The sequence below is a fragment of the Lissotriton vulgaris genome, chromosome 3_1 (genome assembly GCF_964263255.1).
Source record: "Lissotriton vulgaris chromosome 3_1, aLisVul1.2, whole genome shotgun sequence".
NCBI classification, from domain to species: Eukaryota; Metazoa; Chordata; class Amphibia; order Caudata; family Salamandridae; genus Lissotriton; species Lissotriton vulgaris.
Genome location: NC_141689.1, coordinates 381,083,327 through 381,110,522, shown reverse-complemented (window position 1 = coordinate 381,110,522; position 27,196 = coordinate 381,083,327).

Here is a 27,196-nt window from a genome sequence, read left to right as displayed (position 1 = left end):
TTGCCTTTGTGCATTTGAGAATGCAGGAAGTTCTTAGTATGATGTGTTATTTGGTGGCAAACACATCATTGTTTTCGGTGATCTTCTGCAGCTGACACCAGTGAAATGACAACCAGTGTTTAAACTGCTTACGCATGAAGATACCAGGAAGTGCCTAGGGAGCATTGGCAACGTTAACATATGGTTAAACTTCAATTATGCTGAGCTGCGTGAAAATATGCGTCAGGCGTAGGATGAAGATTACAAGAATATTCTACAAGATGTTAGAATCGGGAAAGTGACTGAGCGTGGGAAAGAAGCTTTACATGCACGATTACTGTCACATTTGTATCCAGAAGAAGACGTTCTGCCAGAGAATATTTTTCATAAATTTACTGAGAAGAAATTGGGAATATGTTTGATGCCAACTCTTGCAGAATGTTCCATCTTCAACAACAAAATGTTGAATTTAGAAAACCAAGAGATTGTGAAACTGGAAGCTATTGACAGAATAGAGCATATGGGTGCAACAATTGTTTTGTCTGAGAATTTGAAATCTAAATTGGATTCATTAGAGAAGACTATATCTAAAACTGCTGGTTTTGAAAAGACTCTGAATGTGTGCTTAAATTACCGTATTATTTTGAGAAGAAATTTACATGTTGAAAGAGGTCTGGTAAATGGATCAATGGGTAATGTTGTTGATTTTGAAAAATACAGAAATAGAAATGGAATTGAATTTTTAAAAATTAAATTTGATCGCATTGAGGAAGTACAGCTAATTGGTCGTTGCACAGCTAGGTTTTTGCTTGTAAAAGACTTATATGTTCGCCGTAAGCAATTTCCTGTTTGCTTGGCATATGCGGTGACAATCCATAAATCACAAGGTTTAAGTGTAGACAGTGCTTTGGTGAATATTGGCAGTTCTGTGTTCAAAGAGGGTATGGCTTATGTAGCATTGTCACGAGACAGAACTTTATCGGGTTTGTACTTGATTGAGTGTGATGTCACAAACATTTGTGCGGATCTAGATTGTGTTAAGGACCACATTTGCCTCAATATCCTTTGTTTGAGAAACGTGTGGTAGGCCGGAAACGAAGAAATATCACTAATAGTAGGGAGGTTGTAGCAAAAAGACCAAAAGTCGATGAACCCAAAATTGTAAGCAGAAAGAAAATGAATTCTGTTGAAGATGTTGTTGGTTTTCAAATTGAAAATAGTTCTGGTGTCAACTGCTATGCTAATGTAGTGGTTAATGTTATCTTTTCTCTAGAAACTTTAAAAGAACAAATTGTGATCAATTCGGATCAAAGTTTTTGCTGTTTGTTGAATTCTGTGTTAGAGAAATGTAGCACTGATAGAACAAGAGTAGAAAGTGTGTCTGAAATTCGAAATCTGTTAGACAAATGTTCAGGTCAAACACAATTTTCTCAAAATATTCAGCAAGATTGTCAGGAGTTTTTAATGTATATGCTTAATGTATTGCAAGATGAAGGTGTAGATGTAGATCATCTGTTTGGCCTTTCTTATCAATGGCAGCATGACTGCGAGAATTGTACGTTATCAAGTACTACTAGTGTAGACTCAGAAAGATTTATATATTTAACTTTGCCAGACAGTAAATCAGTATCCTTTAATAAGCTAGTAAAAGCAGCCGATCAAAACATGGAGTGTAGCCAATGTAAGTCTGCAATGCTGTCCACATTATTTATACGAAGATATGGCCAGTATGTCATTTTAATGTTCCAACGATGTAGGCCTGATGGAACAAAATTGACAACTTTAATTAAAAATGTTGTGGCTTCTCAGTTGTGAATATCAGGAAGGACTTTTCTAACTGCAGCAATTACATATCATGAGGGTCCTTCAACAACATCAGGACATTACACAACTTATTTGAAGTCTGGAAACGGCTGGTCATTCTGCAATGATTCTGTTTTAACTTTCAAAAAAAGATTGCCTTTTCACCTTAAAAATTCTTACCTGGTGTTCTTACAACCAAAATTTTAGGGAAGGAATCTCGGGATTTGTTCTGAGGAATTTCAAGAGGTTCTAATGGCTCCTACACTATAAAGCCTTGTGGATAAGTGTAGCACAGAGCGAAAATTGTTTGTTTTAATAAGCTAATTCAAGCAGCAGATCAAAACAAGCAGTAGAGGTAATGTAAGTCTGCAATGCTGTTCACATTATTTATAGAAACTTATGGGTGAAATGTCATTTTACAATTCCAACTATATAAAATAAACCGGATGTAAATAAGTTGTCAAGTCTAATTAAATATGTTTTGGCTACACAGTCGTCGATTTCAGGAAGAACATTTGTAACTGCAGCTATTATATGATATGATGGTCCTTTGACAACATCAGGATATTACACAGCTTATTTGAAATGTAAAAAAGGCTGGTCTTTCGGCAATGATTACCATTTGACTATGAAGCAATGTTGCCTTTTGACTTGTTTTCAGAAGTGAGAATTTAGGGTAGGTAACTGGACTATAATGATACTAGGTGTTGCTGTAATTTAGTGTGCTGTTTTAAATTGCTTTGTATGCCACATTTTTTTTAAAACGATGGAGCTTATCTTTCAGAAAGTGGCGGCCAGAAAATAATAACAGCACAACAGAGTATAAGCTGTTCATAGGACATCCTTTGACGTCATGGAAAGTAAGTTACTTTTGAGGAGTTCTGATTTCTGATTGGTTATATTATATGGGTTTTTTAAACACAATCATTTTGATTGTGTTTTTTTTTCCCCGCTGTTATATGATGAATACCTTCAACTCACTGTTTTTAGTGAAATTTGATATATTCTGAGAACAGCAAAAATAAACCATTTAATATGTATAATTAATTCTGTACTTTGAATTGTGATTTTTAATATGTACTCATCTTGTCTCATGCTCACTCATCTTTTACTACCTTCTATCAATTTTTACATTTTTGTTCTTTCTTTCACAGATTGAAAGTATAAAAATAACAAGTGACTAAGTTAATGACAATTATAAGGTAAGTGTTCAGTACTCATTCCGTTACATCTCTTTCACATTTAACTTTTATTAGTTCCACTGCTTCATTTCCTTAACCCTCAGTTTCCTGCCTTTGCTACTTCCCTCATTCCTTTTCTATTACTTACTTATTCTACTCCTTCCACTCCTTTTCTCAGTCCCTCTGTTCTCACAGTTCCTCACTCCTTTTCACTCAGTCCGTTTCTCTAACACAAACTGTCACTGTCTCTTCACTCTTTTACAAGTTGTTCTTTATGCTCTCTCTCTGTAGTTCATGCACAGTATCTTATGTTCATTTCTTTGCTGTTTCAATTATTCTTTTTCTATCACTTCTTCTTTTCTTCTATCTGTTTTTTCTCTCTGTCATTCCACATGTTTTTATTTTATTCACTATGATACACTTTGTTTTAATCCTATTTACTAACAATCTCTTTTTTTTTAACACCTTCCCTCAGGGTTGTTGTTTTAGTCCGGTTCTATCCCGACTTCTTATTCCACATCCTTTACTCTGTTTCTTTTTAATTTGAAAATTCATTCACATTCTCCAAGTTACTCTTGTTTATTATTCTTCTACACTCTTTTTTTCTTTCACTTCCTTTTCTATTTTCTTTTTCTCAATTTTTCCCGCTTACAACTTTTTTGTATAATTATCTATTATACAGTATCTCTGTGTTACTCCCTCTAGCTGTCTTTCTTTTAACATTATTCTCTCTGTGTCCTTCACTTATATACACTATTTTTTTTTTCTATTTTTTTTTTGGTTCGCTTCCGGTTTGCGTACCGGGGCGAGAACCAGGAAGCGAATCAAAAAAAAAGAGAATGCAAGAGTGCTAAACATTTTAGCAATTTTTTTATAAATGGGAGGTAGTTCTGAAAAGAACTTTTTTTTAATTGTTTTTGTTGTTTTATATTTTTTTTATTATTTTTCTGAACATTATTTATTTTGTTTGTATTTTTTGAACAATTTTAATTTTTTTTTATTTTTTTCAGGGGGAAGAACGAAAAACAGGCATTAGAAACGGCTCAACAGGAGCAAAAAAAAAATCACTTTTTGGGGCGTTTTGAGCACTTGTGATTTTCAAATGCTCTGTTCATTAAGTTTACGCTCATTTCGCCGTAACAAAGCAAACCCCCACAATAAATACACACCAGCTTGATGTGTTGAAAATTAGTTTGGATAGTGGGGACCGTCTCCCTCGCCTCTGGTCCCGAAAGACTTTCATGCATTGAGGTGGTGGCCACAGAAGTTGGTGGATTTTCACGTAGGTTACGCACCTCCGCCACACTGTAATTTATTGGATGCCACCTTTGCATAGTATAGTTCCCAAAGCTATACTTTTTATCTGTGCCTCGGGACGGAACTTCTTTGCATATCAGGCATGTAACATGACGGGCATTCACCTTTTTTTGGCCTTGAGGAAATGTAAAAAACTGCCAAATGAAATTGTCCTTGCGGTGTGATTTCCGGGGCTCTTCAGGCAAAAATACTATGTCATGTACATCCTGTTCTTCTTCTTCCTCCTCTTCTTCAGGGTTGGGAATGAACTGGGGAGGTGGTCCATCCTTCCTAGGAGGTGGTGGTGGTGGTGGGGGTCCACCAGCTGCAGCTACAATTGAAGCCATCTTCCAATAATCAAATAGGTCTTCCTCTCACAAAGTTGAAAGTCAGAGTGAGAAAAATAGGAGGGGGCTTTCATCATTTGAAAAAAAAATGTTCTAAACCAATGAAAAGTGTTATTTTTAGGTCACATGACCTAGCCTTACATCATTAGGAAACCAAAAGTGAAATCAACCAATAAAACGTGTTATTTTCAAGCAAGTCACATGACCTGTTACGCTTACGTTGCGCGTCCTGCTACGCACCCGGAGCGCTTCCAGGTAGCTGCGCTTCGGGCCTCGGTTCGCGTTCCAGAACGCTTCCGGCTGCGCTAACGGGGCGCGTCATAAGTCGCATTACGCGGCAACGCGATACGTCGCGCTTCCGCGACGCGTCACGATGTTGTTTTCTAATGCGGTAGTTGCGCTAACGGAACGTTTACCGGTTCGGGGACCGGGTCGCGGAACCAAATTGAGCTAACGGGAAGCTACCCGGTGCGCGGACCGGTAGCGAAACAAAAAAAAAATATATACATAAAAAAATTATATTAAAAACATATAAAATATATTTTTCCATTAAAATAAGAATACATTTTACAGCTTTTGATATTTGCTATTAAAAAAATTATTGAAATTCACTGAAAAAACCATAGGTTATAGACCATATATAGTTAGGAATTAGCATTTACAAAACCTTAAAAATTCACTGAAAAAACCATAGATTATAGACCATATATAGTTAGGGATTAGCATTTACAAAACCTTATTTTACTCACACAAAACCATTGAAATTCGCATATATAGTTAGTTGCACTAACTATATATCGCGCACCCGCAATCCACTGCTGATGATGTCACATATTACATCATTCATGACATGGTCAGTGACATCACTGATGACATCACTGATGACAACTCAAATGACATCACTGACGTCTCTGCAAATTAACTAATCATACAGGTCAAATATATAGCCGCCAACATCAATGCTATATACAGCTCATGAAGAAGCTGCAAGGCAATAATAACCTCATTGTTAGACATTCTGACAAGGGGGAACAATGTTTTGTGGCCAAGCACACTTTATATGGAGGAGGCCTGCCTCCAATTGAGTGATAATGAATACTATAAAAATAGCAACATTAATATCGTTAAAGCTGCCTGGAAAGATTATTATGGGGTGTTGTTGGCCTGGAAGAGTGGGGAATTACTGTGTGATGATGAATATCATTTCTTGAAAAAGGAGCATCCGGTTATCCCCTCTCTTTATCTCATCCTCAAAATTCATAAAAATCAAGCCAAACCTCCTGGTAGGCTCATTATTTCGGCCATTGACAGTATTATGGAGAATACCTCCAGGTATATTGATTATTTTCTCCAGGAGTGGGTTATAAGATAACCCTCCTACCTACAAGATACTTCAGATTTCCTTAGAAAGATTAAGGGAGTAGAATGGAGTGCAGATTTGATTCTTATAACTATGGATGTACCTGCACTATACACGTCCATCCGACATCAGGACGGTATCAAGGCTATAGAATACTATCTAAACCGTAGACCGGCACACATCTACATGCATATTAAAATGCGTATTAATATGGGCACCACCAGTTTGGAGCAAAACTTCTTTTCTTTTGACAGCCAACTTTACTAACAAACTAGGGGAGTTGCAATGGGAGCCTGCTTCTCGCCCAGCTATGCTTGTTTGCATATGGGGATGTGGGAGGAGCAGGTCCTCATGAAGCACTTTAAAAACATTATAGACCAACATGTACCCCTTTGGTTGCGATATTTAGAACGGCCTGTTCCTAATCTGGAAGGGTCCTGAAAAACATGCCCTCCAGTTCATTAAACAGATCAATAAGAATCAGGTAAATCAACAGTTTACGGCAAGCATCAGTAAATCCTCAGTGTATTTCCTCGATGTTGAGGTGTTCATAAAGGATGAGATCATTGCAACCAGGCTCTTCCGTAAACCTACTGCAGGCAACTTGCTGCTGCATGCAACGAGCCATCACCGCGTCATTTAATTCAAAGCATCCCCTTTGGGGAGATGCTTCGGCTGAAACACATCTGCAGCAGTGATAGGGATTGTCATGAGGCGCTGGAAGCTAGTTAACATAGATTTTTAGGAAGAGGTTACACTCCGTTGTTGATAGACAGAGCAATAAATAAAACTAGACTCCTCACCAGAGATCAGGCTCTGGCAACCAAGGAAGAAAACAGAAAGTTTCATATCAATTGGAACCACCCTGTAGGGTTATAGTAATGTATAATAAACAGCACAGATCCATTAGGAAGATACTCAATAATAACTGGAACTTGGTACTGAGTGACCCAGTGGTAGGTAATGATCTGTCTAAAAAACCACAACTAACACAATTAACATGGCATCCCAGGGAACCCGTTCCTCATCAGGCCGTGCTTCCAGCAACCAGAACCGTCCCCCATCCCCTGAGGTAACTGGACCCCCCTAATCGTCAACTGCGCCCTGCGCCCTTTTTATTAACGCGCACCCCGGGCACCTTAGGCACCGCGAGACATGCATGTGCTGCATGCTGGTTCACTCCCGTAGCACTACGGCATATTCCAAACTTGAATAATCGGAATGCGTTTTTTCACCATAACTGACAGGCACCAACGAGCCTAGTCCTTTGATAGTTGACACTCTGGCATGCCACTATACACAACTTGCCCTTGCGACTGGTATCGATCGTGGCATGAATTGCTCACCACTATGTCGGAATTGTGTGGCACATGATGTGAGACACCTTCACTTGAATGATCAATAGCACCTTAAGACTGGCATGAGGCTGCCTTGAAACTTGTGAGTAATACAGTTGGTTAAATATATTGTTGCTTGTCCCCATCCTTCCTGTCAATACAGGCTTTCTACATTCAGGCAAACATTTGAAGTCCTGATGATGATCCATTATTAACAATTGGATCGAAACGCCGTCGACACAATATGTGGGCTAAACAATAAGTGTACTATTATGTGCCAAAAAGTGTATGTTTCCTACATATGTGAAGCAAATGCATTCTAAATACTCTGTTTGCTCATGCCCTCTAAATGCCTGAAATACCCCAGTACTTGTATGTCGTAATTGTATGTGCAGCATCGTGGATGCAGGACTGTGTCCCACTGCTTTATTGTTGGTTCGTCTGATTAAGCATATCATAAACATTGCTGGACTTTTCTTCATTATAGAGCTTATTGTGGCCTATAATTATTGTAAAGCGTATAGTCACTCTCGTCAAGGACCATTTGTTCTTAGGTTAGCTGATACCCCAGGTCCTTGGTTACCTAGTGGGTTCCCTTGTTCTTTACTAAAAGGACAGACTTGAGTATGCAGAGCATAGACATGTACATGTCAACATACACTGAGGGTCTATTGAGTAAAGTAGACAGTGGACGCAACCATGATAGTACAATCAGTAGGGAAGATTACGGAAACATAGCGCGTACTTGCCGCTCCCCCCCAAATCTTCCCCCCAAATCTTTAGTGTAGTGGGCTGGCTCACGTACACAGGCTAGCATAGGGGTATGAATAAAAGGCACGTTTCTCTGTGTGTGGTTTTGTTCCGGAATGGCGAACGTGTCTGCCAGGTCTGCACAGCTTACACCGCCACGAGGCTGACCCCGGGAGTGAAGGCGGCTGCGTGAATGATGCTCTCAGTCTGCTAGTACTAAGAAACCGTCATGGCCGATACGAGGCATATATGCCGCACAGTTCACCTTTCAACACCGCCGTATGTGAAAGAGGGGCCACCACGTGCCAGCGGAAGCTCCTGGGATGAGGTCTGAGAGCTCGGGAGGCTCCTGAAATAAACTCTGGCTACCGTGACACAGGCACACAGCGCCCAGCCTGAGGCCCAGCCGTAGAGCGCTCTGCATAACACCAACACAGTAGTCAAACAGGTACCAACAGTGGAACGGTGTCTTGATCCCACAATGGACGATGTTAGAACTGCATCTGAGAGTGGAGATGAAGGTACTCCCTTCGACCAGGTGCAACGAACTCTAGGTCCCAACAGTGGAATGGTGTCTTGATCCCACAATGGAAGATGTCCGTTATTACTTGCTGCTTGGTTTTACAAAACTCCCTCGGTTGAGGTGCATCAGACTCTGTTCTTCCGTAGCTAACTATTGCACATAATTATTGGGCTTGATTGACTGAAGTCAAAGGACTACACCATGGTACAGCAGGTCCGAACAGTGAAACAGGGTCTTTTTTCTATGATTGAGGATGTCAGAAGTTAAAGTCTGTGATGATTTGTGTAGGCACTCTGACTAGGTGCAACCAACTCTAGGTCCCAACAGTGGAACGGTGTCTTGATCCCACAATGGACGATGTCCGATATTGCCTGCTGCTTGGTTTTCACACAACTCTCTTTGTTGAGGTGCATCAGACTCTGTGCTTCGGCAGCTAACTGCTGCACATGATTATTGTGCTTGGTTGACACCAGTCAGTAGAGTACACTGCGGTACAGCAGGTCCGAACAGTTAAACGGGGTCTTGATTCCATGATTGAGGATGTCAGAAGTTAAAGTCTGTGATTATTTCTGTATACCCCTTCCGATCAGGTGCAACCAACTCTGTGCTTTCTAATCCAACGGCACGTGGCTGTGAGACGTTAATGACCACTGTCTCTGGCCTACACTGTGGTCAGCAGTATTCCCAATTCAGATTGAGTGGTGATTGTTTCATTACATAATCCAGTAGTCAAGTACCTACAACGCATATTGAAATTTACACAATATCCTTTTAATATACTTCTTGAAAAACTTTTTTTAGATGAGTTATAGGTTTAGTACAATGACCAAATTCTTCTTGGTAGTGGAACAAAACACTGAATACCAATCTACACTCTGGACAGCAGAGATCGCAATTCAAATTGTTTTGATTTATTTATTGAAGAGTTTTCTGTAATTTATTTTGTGAGGAGGAAGTAAGAAAAAGTATTCATGGATGTCTGTGTGAATACTGTCTTCAACTTACACTGCAGACAGCAGGCTGTGAACATGCTGAATGCTTTTGATGTGGCTATCTGAGTGCACTAGAACTGATGGTCCCTTTATGATACAATCTTTTTGTGTATTATTTAAGATCTATTGCTTGTGTCTCAGTATACCACAAGATGTGGTTCTTTTACAATACAATTTTTTCTGTATTATTTCACATCTACTGTCCCTACCTTACTGCAGCACAGACTATTGACTCTTTTATTATTGCATCTCTGTGTGTAATCCAATGAGTACTGTTGTAGTTGATGCTAGCAGCAACCATTCCCTGAGGGCTAGTTTACACTTACACTGCACGCATCCCGCTCAGACGTCACTGGATATGTGACCCTGGTAATAAAAAGGTGTTGAGCTCACGTGCCCGTACCCACTTCCACTATCTATTTGTGTCTGTGTGTTCATTATCTATGCATGATACTGCCTCTGGGCTGTACCATATTACATTGTGCTGTGGACCGCGTAAGCACCCATGTTGTCTCTGATCGTGGGGAAAACTTTGGTTATGTAACTTTTATGTGCATGGCTAGCACAGGTGGAAGGCCACTTTACAGACCATGAATATTGATGAAGATGATGGTTGTATGTTTTGTGTAGTATTTAATATGTGTACATAGCAAAAAGTTTTCAAAATACCTCTCTAAGGAGAAGAGGTGTGTCTCATCAAATGCTGTAGAGAGAATGACTAAAATGGGTGTCGTTTTCCAACTGCTACAGTGGAAAATGTTATGAACTAATCAAATGCTTTTTTTTAAGGTCACATGGCAATCTCGCACCCAGGGCGCAAGGAGACCGCACCCGAAGCGATTTTGAGAAAATATATTTACTACACTATAAGTTTATTACAGTTAGAAATATATAAATGTTTAAAATATTATAGATTATCGTTTGCTCTCGTATACACTTTAATGTTATTTAGATATGGTTTTGAGACATACAATGAAATGTCAAACTAACTATAATATCCCTGAAACCTATGTTTTTTTCTGTGAATATACATTCAGGGGCTCCGGAACCGGAAAACTGAAAACTGGTGTTTGTATATATATCTATATATATATATCTATATATATCTATATATATCTATATATATCTATATATATATAGATATATATGGATATATATAGATATAGATATATATATATATATGTATTACCTACTGGCGATCGCCAGTAGGTAGTTATAGTTAGGATTTTTTTCAATGCAAAATCTCAAAATTCTTTTTAGAATAACATTGGCGCCGGTTGACGAATCTGCCTGAAAATTTCCTCAAATTTGCCTCGTCGAGCTCCGGTCCTTCCCTGAAAGTATGGGGGGATTCGTCAAGCGGGGTCCGAGATAAAAGGGGGGTCCCAAAATGTGTTTTCCCCATGTTAATTTCCATAGGGCGGTCAAACTCACTTTTAGCCCGAACGGCTGGATGGATTTCCACCAAACTTGGCAAAATTGTAGAGACTGGTAGCCCGATGTGCCTTTGCTATGTCTCAAGATATGTGCTCCAGTGGATTTTGAGTAACTTAGGTTCAAAAAAATATATATATCTATGGCAGCGCCCCGGCACGCGCACCGGGGAGCACACCTGGCTCGCTACGCGACTTGTGCACGGAAAGCTGATTGGCTCTCGGGTGTCTGTAAACATTCGAAACAGTCCGGAGCGGCCGCCATCTTGTGTCTGGGTAGAATCGAGACACAAGAGGTGGCAAAAACAAAGGGGAAATGACCATAAGGGGGCATAGTAGACCCCCCCCTGATCCCCTAGGTTTGATGTGGGGGCCATAAAAGGGCCCCGCGGGGCCCAAAAAAATTAAATATTTTTTTGATTTTCGCGGGGGGAACGCCCGGTACGCGCACAGGGGAGCGTACCATGGGGAAAAAAGAATGACAGAGTTTTTAAAAAATGTAGCCTTTTTTTTATAATTTGGAGGTAGTTCTAAAAAGAACTGTTTTTTTTTCTATTTGTTGTTTTTTTCAGAACAAAAACAAAACTGCTCAACAGGAGCAAAAAAAGGGGAAAAATTAGGGCTGGGGAAGACAGCGGTGTTCTTGCCTCTTTTGTGCAATGAGCTTGATGCTCTGCTCACCATAGCAAAGCAGTTCATCGCATTGCTTGCATTTTATAGTAATGTCACTAAAAACAGGTTGAATGCTCGGAATCATCTCCAATTCCGCTGCACGTCCTCTCCCTGATGTTGTGGGTCCTCCTGAAGATGTAGAGGCATCATCCCAGGTCTCGGACACTCTCCCGGGCATAGTTCTGGGGGTGCCTGCGTTGGACGTGGAGAATCATTGTCGAATTGCCAAAACTGTACTTCCTTTTTGGGTCTTCTCGGGAAAGCACAGTATGGCAGATTTGGCATTCTACTTTGGGAGCATTCACCTTTTTAAATCCTTCAGGTATTGAAAATAATTTCCAAATAAAATGCTCCTTGATCTTGGGCTGAGGAGGCTCTTCCTGAATGAAGCCATCTGAGTCCTCACTACTGCTGGATGGTCTAGCTGCCATTCTTTGCACAAAATGGTAGGACCGAAAAAAACAGGTCTTGCTGTCTCCAAAGTGAAAGAAGAAATGAAGGAAATGGGTGGGGTTTTCATTAGTTGTAAAAAAAACTGATTACCTCCAGTGAAAAGAGTTATTTTAAGGACACATGACCAGGGCTTTGATCATTTTGAAACCAAAACTGTCCTGAACCAATAAAAAGTGTTATTTTTATGTCACATGACCCGACGCGCTTATGCTACGCGCCCCAGGGCGCGGCCCGGGGTGCCCCAGGGGCGCGTCGCGTAAGCGCGTCGCATGCTTACGTTGCGCGATCGTATTCGCTCGAGTGCTTCCGGGTGCGCAGACGCCGTGCGTTTCACGCGGACGCGGCTACGCGATACGTCACAATGATGCTTTCGTTCGCGGCAATAGCGCTAACGGGACGCTCACCGGTGCGCGCCCCGGGACGCGCCGAAAAAGTGCGCTTTCCGGTGCGCTCACCGGGGCGCGCACCGGGAGCGCTCCAGAGCAAAAAAAAAGAAAAAAAAGAAAAGAAATATTACATTTCATAGCTGTAGACATTTGCTATTAAAAAACTTTGAAATTCACTGAAAAAAAACATAGGTTTGGGGCCTTATATATATAGTTAGGAATTAGCATTTAAAAAACCTATGAAATTCACTGAAAAAAACAGAGGTTTCAGATCAGTTATAGTTAGGAATTAGCATTTAAAAACCTATTAAATTCACTGAAAAAACCATAGGTTTGACACCAGTTATAGTTAGCTGGAAATTTTATTGACATAAAACCATTGAAATTCCCACGTTATAGTTAGTTGGACTCCCTATAACTTGCGCGTGTAATGTACTGCTGATGACATCACATATTACATCACTCATGATATGGTCAGTGACATCACTCATGACATCACTGATAACACCATCCTTGTGACAGAATGACAGACCTCCTTTCACTGTAAAGTAACCCTTGAAACACATATTCAAAAATAGAAACTAACATTTTCAAAAAAGTGGAGATACCCATACCAGTTACAACAACCAATTCAGCAATTCCACCATTTATATACACATCCACTCATTCATCAACAGTTCTATATAGTCACTCATACATATACTCACTCATCATATGTAGTGATACACCTATACATCCTGTAACACACCGACAGTCTTCCAAAAGTTGCTCACACACATACTCACACATGCAAATAAACTATTGAATATCCATTTATTTGCATATACAGTTATACACGCACTACCACCTTACTTCTAAGGAAACTTACACATACTTACTCTCTTAAACAATCACTTATAGAAACACATACTTATTTAAACAAGAACTCTTTCAATCTCTCACTCTCACATATATTCACTTATATACATCAATACTCACATATACTACATTAAAACATATGTAGTTACTGATAAAGACACTAGTGAGACAGTCATTCACTTACTAACACACACATATACACACTCATCCATCCATACAGTCCTGCACATATGCCGTCTTCCAAACTTATACAAACAGTGAGTCAGTCATTGATGCATCTATGTACTAAGTAATACCCCCACCAAACCATACAGACACTGATACTAAAAAAACATCTAATAACCCATATACACACACATGTAGCTACTCACCAACCCATGCAGCCACTGATACAAACATTTAAATATTTAAACAATACTCACTAATATATGTATTCACTAAAATACACTTAATAAGCCAGTTAACCAATCAATTTATTTTCAAAAAAACATCCATTAAGACACTTATTTAAAAATGTATTCTTCCATCGACCTTTACATATACATATATAAAACATATTTATTTTTTAGAAAGACACACATTCACTGGATGGTGTCATCAGTGATGTCATGAGTGATGTCACTGACCATGTCATGAGTGATGTAATATGTGATGTCATCAGCAGTGCATTACACGCGCAAGTTATAGTGAGTCCAACTAACTATAATGTGGGAATTTCAATGGTTTTATGTCAGTAAAATTTCCACCTAACTATAACTGGTGTGAAACCTTTGGTTTTTTCAGTGAAAGTATATATATATATATATATATATATATATATATATATATATATATATATATATTACCTACTGGCGGTCGCCAGTAGGTATATATAGTTAGGATTTTTTCCCTATGGGATTTCTGAAAATTCTATGCCTAATAACTTTTGCGTTCGTGGACGGAATTGGCTGAAATTTTCAGGAAAATGGCACATTTTGTTTCTGAGCAGACCTTGAAAATTTGGGGGGGTTTTGTGGAGGGGGGGCCGAGAAAAAAGGGGGGTCCCAAAACGCCTTTTTCCCATGTTAATTTCCATAGGGCGGTTGGACTCACTTTTAGCCCGAACGGCTGAATGGATTTTCACGAAACTTGGCAAAATTGTAGGGACTGTTAGCCCGATGTGCCTTTGCTAGGTCTCAATATATGTGCTTCAGTGGATTTTGAGAAATTAACGTTTAAATCAAGATATATATCTGTAACAGCGCTCCGGGCAGCGATCCGGTTAGCGAACCTTTCGCGTATCGGAACTTTGCGATGCGAAGCTGATTGGCCCTCCGGTGTCTGTCAACATTCTAAACAGTCCGGAGCGGCCGCCATCTTGTCTCTCGGTAGGATCGAGAGACAAGAGGAGGCCAAAACAAAGGGGGAAATTACCATAAGGGGGCATAGTAGATCCTCGTTGACCCCCTAGGTTTTATGTGGAGGTTTTAAAAGGGCCTAGGAGGGTCCAAAAAAAAAAATTTTTTTTTGCGTGGTAAGCGCCAAGTTCGCGAACCGGATAGCTTTCTGGGCAGCGAACTTTATGGATAAAAGAATGAAAGACTTTTCTAATACTGTATGTTAATTGTTTGTTGTTTTTCTTGTTTTTTTTTGTTTTCTTTATTTATTTATTTTTTTTATTATGATTGTGTTTCATACTTTATTAAATTTTCTAACATTTCATTGTCAGAAATGTCATAATTTATTATAGGGTGTAATTGTTTTTCATTTTGAAGCAAGTTGTCTACTGCTTCAACACATTGTAGAAGTTCGTGGTCTCTACTGTCATCCATAAAGTCATCAAGTTTGTCTTGGCTGCTCTCCTTCAGTTCAATCGAAAATGAAACTTGCTGCTCGCCTTCCATTTTGCCTGAAATTTGGATTAAAAAAATATATATTAGTAGAGATAGGGCACTGTTGGGATTAATTTTAGATAGGCAGTTTTTATCAGTGAATTTATCTTTTGGCAGTGTATAGTATGAGAGTGGAAATAGGACTAAAAAAAAGTGTATGTGATTTAACCAAGACACTACTACTACAGAGGGATAGTGTATATGTAGCAGAAAAAGTCTACTATATTAAGTCATAGTGCACAATATATTAAATTATAACTTACCTTCACAAAGAAGTTGAAGTTTTTTGAAGCTTTTGAAATAGGAGGTACAACAAGAAGTAGTAGTCAAAATGGCTGTGTTTCCTTCTCTCCCTTTATATATATACAGGTATATAACCAATCAAATGTCAGGTAATAAAAGTAGAAAATGAAAGTAACATTTTCATTGGTTGTCAATTCCAACAATTCAGATGTGTTTTGTGAAGTAATTTACCTCACGGTACTTGGAGAGGTCTACAGGCTAAATGGCTAAATGGAATTTCAATGAAATTTGTGAGAATGGAAGGGATTGTTATGTAGTATGAGCTAATCTATATTTGGTGAGAGTGTTTCTAGTCGTTATTCTGTAAATTACTTTCCCGCCTTTTTTTAGGACCGCTTTCCGGGAAGCTGCCCGGTTAGCGAACCTTAAGCGTCACGGGAGTCCACCATTTTGTGTTTCGTTCGCATTAAGATACAAGATGGAGGGCAAATAATGTTTAGAATGGGTAGAAGGGGTCATGGTAGACTTATCTTGACCCCCTAGGTTTTCTGAGCGTGGCTGAGGAGGCTTATATGTGCGGAAAAAAATTTTTTTTTAAAAAAATTCCGCGAGGTTAGCTTTCGGTTAGCGAACCGGGTAGCGCTCCGGGGAGCGAATTTTGTGGAAAATTAGTGAAAAAAGTTAGAGAAAAATAATAATTGTGAGTGATCAGATGTAGGGTAGCTCTGAGAAGAGCTTTTGGGTTTATGGTACATTTAGGTACTTATAAGTAGGTACCAATGCAGAGTCTTAAATTCAGAATGAAAATTCTGTTGCCCTCATCTGAGAAGTGAACTCCATCTCCTCTGTAGATATCTTGCATGTAGTAACGCAAGTTATTGTTGTACAGAGAGCCCATTCCATGGTCTCTCATGTAAGCTGAAACAGATTTGTTTACATGCTTCCTCGCTTTCTCAATTTGTGGACAAAATTGGTTGGACCACCTCCATTTCTGTCTTTGGCATATATTGGAATATACCAAGGCAGTTTGAGGAAAAAGTGCCATTAATTGCTCCAAGGTGTCCTTTAAAAGCATTTCCAGACCTACCCCTGTCAAAGTGCCCAAATCATTACCTCCACAGTGCACTATTAACAGGTCAGGTTTTGGCAAATGCATAAAGGTTTTCACCAATGGTATCAATTGGTGACATTTTAATCCTCTTTGGCCCAACCACTTAATTTCCACATCTTGTAAATTGAGGTTGTGTAAATTTCTGCTCTCAGCATACCTTTGAGCCCAGTGGATGTAACTATGTCCAACAATCCAGACGTTAAACATGGTGGAAGAAGGTTGTTCTGCAGTCAGATGAAGTGTGGTAATGAAAGGGCAGTTGAAACAGTAGGAGTTTCTAAAGAAAAAAAACTGTGGATTTACAATGCTAATGATTCATTAGCAGTGATTGGTGCATTTCCATTTCTGAAAACAGAAAGTTAGGGTGCATGGATGTGTTCTTTGAAAGATGTAATTTGAATGGTCAAGGAAGAAACATTTAATGAAAGATTGCACTGGATACGCAGGTGCACTGAGAGTTCAGAGTTCAATTGAAACATTGTTGTGTGAATTTGCAAACATGAGAGGTCTTCCAGGAGGTGGTTGCTATGGAAACAAGGCAGACAGGGCAGAGGGGGGAAGGGTTTTGATTTGAAAAAAGTGAGGGAAGAGGTATGATTGGCTAATATGAGAGATATGTGAAAAGAATATCTGTATTTCTGTGCTTTCAATAGCTGCAGCCTTTGGAGTGCATCCTTTTTCTTCTGCTGAAGACAATTTGGTGTATTTCTGAGACTGTTTTCAAAACTCAAAAAATATTTGCTAAGGTGAGAAAAGATTTATTTAATTTAGATAGAGAATAGTATGATTTAAGGAGAAAATGATGAAGAAAGCTGTGTTTTTAAAATGTGGTTTTGTCTCTAGTGATATACTAATAGAATTAGTTTCAAAGAGAAATTATAATTGCATATTTGGTGTAACATTCTGGCATGCAGTTACACAAGATATTGTAATACATGGAGGCCATTTCATGGTCTGTTATGTAAGCTGAAACAGATATGTTGCTTTTAAAAACGATTTAAGAAATCAATTACATTTCTAGATATGTACTGCTAGAGCTTCATAGGTTGTTTTGGGCCATATTTATAAGGTATTTGAGTGTCTAAGATGTTGTGTTCGCCTTTTAAAATGTAAAGTGTTCCTCATGGGACAAGTGTCTTGTAAATACGCTCCCACTTGTGCTTGGCAAATTTAGATTTTGATTATGGGAGTTACCTAGCCATGTTAATAGTGTCCCAAAAATGGTGCTAGGGCATTCCAGAAAACACTTTCATGTGTCTCAAGGACATTTTTAGTCATTTCTTCATGAATGCAGGTATACAATTGATTTATATGCTGTGTTTAAAAACGAATTTTGAAATGAATTAAATTTCAGGATATGTACTGTTAGAGCTTCATAGGTTGTTTGGGGTCATATTTAGAAGGCATTTTAGTGTCTTTGAAGTTATTTTTCCCTTTTTAAATGGAAAGCGTTCCTCATGGGGCCCTGAGCAGTTCTTAGCCATGTTATTTAATAGGAAGTGGATAACATGGCTAAGAGCATTTGCTGGGAAATGCATGAATATCGCTGATTTTTCTGCTATATTCATGCATTGTGGCCGTTTTTTTTCACATTGCTTCATAGGTTGTTTGGGTTCATATTTAGAAGGCATTTTAGTGTCTTTGATGTTATTTTTCCCTTTTTAAATGGAAAGCGTTCCTCATGGGGCCCTGAGCAGTTCTTAGCCATGTTATTTAATAGGAAGTGGATCACATGGCTAAGAGCATTTGCTGGAAAATGCATGAATATCGCTGATTTTTCTGCTATATTCATGCATTGTGGCCGTTTTTTTCACATTGCTTCATAGGTTGTTTGGGTTCATATTTAGAAGGTATTTTAGTGTCTTTGATGTTATTTTTCCCTTTTTAAATGGAAAGCGTTCCTCATGGGGCCCTGAGCAGTTCTTAGCCATGTTATTTAATTGGAAGTGGATAACATGGCTAAGAGCATTTGCTGGAAAATGCATGAATATCGCTGATTTTTCTGCTATATTCATGCATTGCGGCAGTTTTTTTTCACATTGCTTCATAGGTTGTTTGGGTTCATATTTAGAAGGCATTTTAGTGTCTTTGATGTTATTTTTCCCTTTTTAAATGGAAAGCGTTCCTCATGGTGCCCTGAGCAGTTCTTAGCCATGTTATTTAATAGGAAGTGGATAACATGGCTAAGAGCATTTGTTGGAAAATGCATGAATATCGCTGATTTTTCTGCGTTATTCATGCATTGCAGGCCTTTTTTTATCACATTTGCAAGCATTTCTTAGCCATGTTATCCAATGGGAGGTGGATAACATGGCTAAGAGCATTTGCTTCAAAGGTTGTTTGGGGTTATATACCATTTTTGGGAAATTATTAACATGCCTATCTAACTCCCATAATCAAAATCTAAATTTGCCAACCGCAGGTGGGAGCGTATTTACAATAAATTTGCACCATGAAGAATGTAAAATAGCATACTAGATACTCAAATAACTTATAAATATGATCCAAAACATCTTATGAAGCACTAGTAGTGCATATTTCCAGAAATGTATTGGTTTTCATTTAATGATTTACTTCATTGGTAGGCCTTCACATGTTTTTTTACCTTGGTTTTTTTTCAGTGAAAATCTTATCTGCAACCATGTGTTGGCCTCACCTCAAATAAACAAAACAGGTGATGGACTGAATGTGGATCAATGACACACATTCACCCCAGTCCAAAGATCTGGGCCTAAACAAACCTTTAGATAGGCTACATCTTATCGTCATCCTGAATTAATGATTTAAAATATTAGGGAGTGATTTATGAGTGTTGTATGCCTGTTTTGTACCATTGAGTGTCATTTTTGTGATGCAGTGCTGGTGGAAAATATTTGCTATGTTAAATAATTAGTACAGCATTAAGTTTTAGATGACTGTTATTTATTTACTGTTTGGTAATAGTGGTTAATAACATTTTATATTATATTTTTTCACAGATTCAACTGCAGATTCTTTCATAGTTTGGAAAATGCCTTCCAGAAGTCGAATACGAAAGGCTAGAAAACGTCAAAGACAGCAGGATGATGTTTTATTGCAGCAGTCCTCTTCCCCAAATACTTGTCAAAACACCAAGAAAGGTCCGGGTAAGAGCACGAAATCATTCTTAAGAAATATTTGTAGTAAAAAAAATTTTGCTCAAAAAAATGTGTCTCTTAACAAAAAGAGAAGTAATTTAAATGGAAAGGAGAGACCCATCACAAATGTTACTGGTAGAGGAAGAGATAACTCTGTGCATGATAGTAGAAGGAAACAACAGTTTAGGGACATTCGACAACGAATGTTCCGTAATAGGATATTAGTTAATTTATTGAAAAATATTAAAAAGAAAGGCCAACAGAAAGCGGCATTTTATAGGAAGAAGAAAAATGTAGAGAAAATTATTGATCATGCTTTTGAAATCAAGCGAAAGTTGTTTATTTTGGTAATCAATAGAATTAGGAAACTAAGCAAGGTAATTTCTGATTTCAAAACAAAAAGTAGATGGAAGAGAGTAGTAAATCGTACTAACTTTTGTGAAGTTTTTTCTGGAGAATGGATGCATAGTTCAAGTTCTGAGGCATTTTTTAATGAGGAGACTTATTTTCAGGATAATGATTTGGTGCATGCAGTTGACATCAGTGGTCGAGCTTATGAAGTGAAGGATGGTTGTCCAGTTGAAAAAGAACTACTTGTGACAACAGAGACAGAAGAGGCGCTAAGTGATGAGGTTTTAGGAAGACGTCCTAAGGGTCCTGTGTACATTTGGAAGTGTAGTTCTATTTGCAGTGTGCGACAGGTTTCCATCAATTTGCTATGTGATTTTATACGGACATTTAATAAGAAAAGTTTGAAGCAGAAAATGAAGTTGTTGCAAGATTTAGATCCTTGCAGAGTGAGACAAATGACAGGTTTGCGTGGTCATTCACTGGCTTGTCTTTCCAGGAGAGTATGCCAGAGTGTTTTTCATCATTTCAGGATGCTAGCAGTGCATCATAATAAAGTGAGAAAATTAGTGAGAATGTTGTATTATGCTAAGAGTCCAGCAATTATGCTTAAACAGTTATGTGCTGCTCTTTTGCATGGTTCTGAAATAGATGTGAAGAATCTTTGTGAAGAAATTGAGTTTTGTTACTTTGGTAGTAAAGATGAGAATGTTCAAATTGACCCTGAAGTAGAGGGTAATGTGGAAGATAATGTACAGGTTTCCAGTACAGATAATTTTCAGAAGGAAATTGCCACGTTTCAGATGAAATCAAGTGAGAGGCCTAATTTCACTTGTGTATGTTGTCGACGCACTTATTATAAGAATCAGACTAAGGTAGTGGATTTATATGCAAAAAGTGAAAGGGAAAATAATAGTGAATGGAAGGATTTAGCCACATACTTGATGGTAGAAAATTATTTTGATTTGGGATCGGATCAACGTGTGTGTACTTATTGTTGTAATAAATTAAACCAAAACCAGATGCCTGCTAGGGCAGTTCATAATAATCTGGAATTGGTTGAGATTCCTTCTGAATTGAAGGATTTAAATACTTATGAATCTATTTTGATTCAAAGTATCCATCCCTTTCAGGCTATTGTAAGAATGGAGCCAAAGACAGGGAAATTGCCTCCAGCAGATTTACAGAGAGGATTAAAGGGAAGAGTTGTTTATTTGCCTCTAGATTTGAACAAAAACATTAACACAATTGGAATAGAAAAAGTGGAAGAGGAACCTCTGGTTATCTTGGTTAATGGGGTTCCGACAAAGAATAAGAAAATATGGCAAGATTTAGTGGATGTTAGGAAAGTCAAAAAGGCAACAGTGTATTTGAAGAAAAATAATAAGTACTATAAGAATGTATATGTTGCAGAAGAGGAAGTAAGTGATGAAGAGGATAGCGATTTGTGTGCTGGCCAAATTGAGAAAGTAGAGGCCTCTAAAAGTGAAGAAATATATGAACATTATAGTGTTCATCCTTTGCATTCCAAGGAAGTGATGGGGAATGCTATTGAGTTGTTTCAAATGAAACAAGCCAAAGGGAGTCCCATTAGTGTTTGGGAGGAAAGTTTGGAAGCTCGGTGTTTCCCACAGCTATTTCCCACAGGTCAAGGAGGAAGATATGATGAGCGACCTCGTGAAATTCCTGCGTCTGAATACCGGACTTTACGATTGTATGCAGAAGATCCTAGGTTTCGGCAATGCATTCCCTATTTGTTTCATCTCCTGTTTGAAAGCGATCTGTCTGGACTGTCATATGCAGTGAACCACATCTTAAAAAGTGGTATACAGATGCGAAACATCTCGGCAAGTGACTTTATGCATAAAGTCAATGTCCAAGACAGTATTTTGGATTCTCACTTAATTAATCTCATGGCGTGTCAGCGTGGTACTAATGAGTACTGGTACCGTCGTCATGGTGACTTAAAATGTATGCTGAGGAACTTAGGAACTCCGACATGGTTCCTCACTCTGAGCTGTGCCGAGTATGGCTGGGATGACTTACTTGAATTTCTACGAGAGGCAAATGGAAATATTGAAAACATTGAATTCAAGACACCTGGAGAACTGTGTTCTTTGGATCCTGTGAATGTATGCAGGTACTTCAATCATAGATTTGAAGCTATGATGTCTTTCATCACAAATAAAAAGAATCCACCTCTTGGAGAGGTGTTGGATTTCTTCTGGAGAAAGGAGTACCAAGCAAGAGGTGCCCCTCATATACATATGTTGCTGTGGATCAAGGATGCACCTAAATTTGGAACAGATCCGGATGACTTAGTGATGAATTTCATCGAACAGTATTCTACGTGTGCTGTTCCAAACGCAACGGAGAAGAAAAGTCTAAGAGAACAAGTTCTACGTTTCCAAAGCCATCGTTGTGGAAAGTACTGTCGTCGTAAATTCAGAAACAAGGACAAGTTCTACACCAAATGTCGTTTCAACTTTCCACGACCGGTGATTTCTAAAGGAAGAGTGAACAGTTTGATGTCTTCGCTGCGACATAATGTGACGAGGAAATCACCCAAGAATACATACAATTTGAAAAGGAACGAAGAGTCCAAGTACATCAATGACTACAACCCAGTGATTTTGTCCATGTGGAATGCCAACATGGATATACAGTTTGTGGCTGACAACTGTATGGCTGTGGCTCGGTATGTGACATCTTACATCACCAAAAAAGAAAAGACCGAACTGAAGGATATGTGGGAGGACATTTCCCATGAAAAGAGCCTCAGCAAGAAGTTGTACAGTTTCAGTCTGAAGATGTTGTCGCATCGAGAAATCGGAGCTTACGAATGTTCTGATCGATTGTCTTCAGCAAGTCTCTATGCCAAATCCAGGAGTCTCGTTTGGGCGAGTCTTGGTCTTGCTGCAACGCGAAATCGAGTTCTAAAACCTGTTCGGGAAATTGAGTATTTGGCAGAAAAGGAACCAAACAGTACCGACATTTTGAAGACCAACATGTTGGATACATATTATCCAAATCGAAGCAGTCACCTTGAGAATATTTGTCTATATGAGGTTCTCCAAAATTATATATTCAAGAGGAACATCAAAGAAGATATTGAGAAAGGAGTGTATGCTGTAATTGGAAGTGAGGGATGCCTGGTCAAGCAAAGAAAATGCCAATTAGTAAACCATCGAAAATTAAGTGGCGAATCTCCAGAAAAAAAGGAGTTTTTCTATTTAGCACTTTTGCAACTTTTCAAGCCTTGGCGTGCAGAAGAGGAACTGCTTGGAGATTTCCTCTGTTACGAAGACTCTTTCAATGCAGCCAAGGAGTCCATAGAATGTCCTGCTTTTTCTAAATATCAAGAAATGCTAACTTTGGAAATTGAGCAGGAAGCAACGATTGCAGCCGAGATTGCCAGAGACAGTTCTCAGGACAGTCAGAGTTCTGTTTCATTGAGTCAAGATCCACTTGGAGGACCTATTATCGAAAATGAAGCTGCCACTGCTATGAATGAAGTAGAAAGAGCCATGGCACATGCTCAGGAGGATTCAGTTAACTTACAAGACTTGGAAAAACAACTCAACGTTGAGCAGAGGAAAATATATGATGAAGTTACCAAGGAAATTGAGCACGGATTAAGTCATGAGAAGAAAGAGTGCTCGTGTACGTCGTTGAAGCCTGTCCGACTGTACGTGAGTGGAGAAGCGGGAACTGGAAAAAGTTTCCTCATTAAAGCAATCTCTTGTTATTTGCAGGAAAGGACTGAGTCATCGCTGTCTTGTGTTGTCACCGCTCCTACTGGACTGGCAGCACATAATATTAAAGGTATTACTTTGCATCGTCTATTGATGCTGCCGGTGGAGCATGACAACAAATTACAATACAACAAGTTATCTGGAGATGCTTGCTGTGAAGTTTCAAGAGTTTTGAGGAAAATGAAACTACTTATCATTGACGAAGTAAGCATGGTTTCCAATGTCATGCTTGCCTTTGTGCATTTGAGAATGCAAGAAGTACTTAAAACTGAATATGATGTCTTATTTGGTGGGAAACACATTATTGTTTTCGGAGATCTTCTACAGCTGACACCAGTAAAAGGTCAACCTGTGTTCAAAATACTCACGCATGAAGATACCAGGAAGTGCCTAGGGAGCATTGGCAACGTCAATATATGGTTAAACTTCAATTATGCAGAACTGCATCAAAATATGCGTCAGGCAAAGGATGAAGATTACAAGAATATTCTACAAGATATTAGAATTGGAAAAGTGACCGAGCATGGGAAAGAAGCTTTAAATGCACGGTTACTGTCAAATTTGTATCCCAAACAAGATATTGTGCCTGAGAATATTTTTCAGAAAATTACTGAGAAGAAATCCGGGATATGTCTCATGCCAACTCTTGCAGAATGTGCCATCTTCAACAACAAAATGTTGAATTTAGAAAAGCAAGAGATTGTGAAACTTGAAGCTATCGACAAATTAGAGCATATGGGATCAACAATTATTTTGTCAGACAATTTGAAATCAAAATTGGATTCATTAGAGAAGACTATATCTAAAACAGCGGGTTTTGAAAAGACTTTGAATGTGTGTTTAAATTGCCGAATTATTTTGAGAAGGAATTTACATGTAGAAAGAGGTCTGGTAAATGGATCAATGGGTAATGTTGTTGATTTTGAGAAATACAGAAATAGAGATGGAATAGAATTTTTAAAAATTAAATTTGATGGCATTGAGGAAGTACAGCAAATTGGTCGTTGTTCTGCTAGGTTTTTGCTTGTTAAAGATTTATATGTTCGCCGTAAACAGTTTCCTGTTTGCTTGGCATATGCGGTGACAATCCATAAATCGCAAGGTTTAAGTGTAGACTGTGCATTGGTGAATATTGGCAGTTCTGTGTTCAAGGAGGGTATGGCATATGTGGCATTGTCACGAGTTAGAACTTTATCGGGATTGTACTTGATTGACTGTGATGTCACAAACATTTGTGCGGATCTAGATTGTGTTAAGGAATACAATAGGTTAAGAAGAGAGTATGCGCCACATTTGCCTCAATATCCTTTGTTTGAGAAACGTGTGGTAGGCCGCAAACGTAGAAATAGCAGTAATAGTAGGGAGGTTGTTGCAAAAAGACTAAAAGTCAATGAACCGAAAATTGTTAGCAGAAAGAAAGTGGATTCTGTTGAAGATGTTGTCGGTTTTCAATTTGAAAACAGTTCTGGTGTCAACTGCTATGCAAATGTAGTGGTTAATGTTCTCTTTTCACTAGAGAGTTTAAAAGAACAGATTCTGTTGAATTCTGAACAAATTTTATGCTGTTTGTTGAATTCTGTTTTCGAGAAATGTAGCAGTGATCGAACAAAAGTAGAAAGTGTGTCTGAAGTTCGTTATCTGTTAGATGAATGTTCAGGTCAAACAGACTTCTCTGAAAATAATCAGCAAGATTGTCAGGAGTTTTTAATGTATATGCTTGATATATTGCAAGTTGAGGGTGTAGATGTAGATCACCTGTTTGGGCTTTCTTATCAATGGCAGCATGACTGCGAGAACTGTATGGTATCAAGTACTACTAGTGTAGACTCAGAAAGATTTATATATTTAACTTTGCCAGACAGTAAATCAGTCTCCTTTAATAAGCTAGTAAATGCAGCGGATCACAACATGGAGTGTAGCCAATGTAAATGTGATATGATGTCAACATTATTTATACGTAGATATGGCCAGTATGTCATTTTAATGATGCAACGATGTAGGCCTGATGGAACAAAATTGTCAACTTTAATAAAAAATTTTGTGGCTTCTCAGCTGTCAATATCAGGGAGGACTTTTGTTACTGTAGCAATTATCTATCACGATGGTCCATCAACAACATCAGGACATTATACAGCTTACTTAAAGTCTGGAAACGGCTGGTCATTCTGTAATGATTCTGTTGTAACGTTCAAAAAAAAATTGCCGTTTGACCTTAAAAATTCTTACCTGGTGTTTTTAAAACCAAAATTTTAAGTAGAGGGAATGTAAGTCTGCAATGCTGTCTCGATTAAAAATTCAACTATATAAACCTAATGCAAGTAAGTCTGCTTCATAGTAAGCAGTATCAGTGTCATAGGAAAAGGAGAACATGACTGACAAAGAAGAGTAAGATATTAGTAGTCCAGGATTGTGAAAATAATCTCAAATATTTTATTTTTGAAAGTTGCGAAAATAGAAAATGTCGGGATTTGATTGGAAGAATTACAAGATTTGCGAATCGCGGCAACATGATTTGGCCTAGTGGAAACATGTGATATAATGAGAGAAGTTTTTTTTCTATGTAACATATTTCACGTATCGATGGAGGTTTTCTTTCAGAAAGTGGCGGGCTGAAAATATTTAAAGCACAACAGAGTGGATGCTGTTTATAGGAGATCCTTCGACGTCATTGAAAGTAAGTTAATTTTAAGAAGTTTTGAAATCAGATTTCTTAGGTTGTATGGGTTTTTTAAACACAGTCATTTTGATTGTGTTTTTTTTTCCCCGCTGTTACATGATGAATACCTTCAAGTCACTGATTTAAGTGAAATTTGATACATTCTGAGAACAGCAAAAATAAACCATTTAACATGTATAATTAATGTTATGCTTTTTGTCCTTATGATATACATTTAGAAATGTGTGGTACATATGGGTAAGGTGAGTTCTGTAAATATCAATTTTAATGCTTAGAGTGCTGTACTTCTGGGTAGTGTTTTTTTTTTATAAAAAAAAGAGGCCTCACCTCAAAGAAAGCTCTTGAAAGCACACATCTTATTTGCATCCTAAAACAATCATTTACAATGTTAGACACAATTTTATTATGACTTTACATCTTTTTTGCGCTGCTATTGCATCACTATTGTGAGACATTAGCAGTGCAAGAAAAACATCATGTTTCAAAATAGGCCTCAGTTCAGCAATATCAAGATACAGTTTCTTTCGAATATATATCTTTAGGATTGTGTAGGGAACGTAGAGAAGCAGAGACTTCTGTAAATGTCAAAGTTGTTGAAAAACTGTTTGTTTTTGAACCTTTTCCCTTGTCTTTTCTAATTTTTAAATACATGTTTTAATATTTTTTGAAATGTTTGTTCTTTGTTTTACAGATTGAAAGTATGAA